At 39.7% G+C, this 710-nt stretch overlaps 1 long non-coding RNA gene across 1 annotated transcript in view; it reads left to right on the forward strand.

Annotated features, from left to right (window-relative positions):
• The first annotated feature begins 226 nt into the window (after positions 1–226).
• LOC105504199 overlaps positions 227–710 on the forward strand; it is a 4,956-nt gene continuing 4,472 nt past the window's right edge. The window contains exon 1 of the long non-coding RNA XR_001000579.1: positions 227–270. This is a non-coding gene — a long non-coding RNA (uncharacterized LOC105504199). The remainder of the gene's footprint in view (positions 271–710) is intronic.

The following is a 710-nucleotide window of genomic DNA, read 5'->3' on the forward strand; positions in this document are numbered from 1 at the left end:
TTAAGAAACAGTGATGCATCTATATAGTCCCCTGCTGATATCAATTAGGAGTAAAAGAATTATTTCACATTTTAAAAAAATGAATGAATACATGTATAAATGAAATAATGTTTTCCATTCCTGCAAGCTTCCTTGATAATAAATTAGAACTCTTTTATTCTGCCGACAGATTAAGCTATGATTTAACAGGAATTAAATTCTGTAACTATTTTCATATATTCTCTAATTTCAGGCCCTAGACACTGGTGGCCACCACATGGAATTATTAAGGTAATCTTCCATTAAATTTCCCCCCAGGACTGACATTATAATATGAAATCATTTTTTTGGAATTGTTACTGTGGAAACTTAATGCATCAAGGTCACCCGTAATAGTCTTCAAGGCCTATTTGTATGAGGATGGTGGATACATTGCTGAAACAGCTTGGAATCAAGACAACATTCAGTCATACATACACCAGAGAACCCTCTGTAGTGCCTGAAAAATGTAGAGTATTGACAATTGCCAGGAGCATGACAGGTTCTTAAGAGCCTGTGGACTTGGGTATAACATGGTCCTGGCTCTCAAGGAGCGCACAGTTTGATGGAAAGAATGACTTAAAAGAATGCTCCTGGCCCGGCGCCGTGGCTCAAGCCTGTAATCCCAGCACTTTGGGAGGCCGAGAGGGGTGGATCACGAGGTCAGGAGATCGAGACCATCCTGGCTAACA

The sequence above is a fragment of the Colobus angolensis genome, unplaced genomic scaffold (assembly GCF_000951035.1).
Source record: "Colobus angolensis palliatus isolate OR3802 unplaced genomic scaffold, Cang.pa_1.0 Scaffold90, whole genome shotgun sequence".
Taxonomy (NCBI): domain Eukaryota; kingdom Metazoa; phylum Chordata; class Mammalia; order Primates; family Cercopithecidae; genus Colobus; species Colobus angolensis.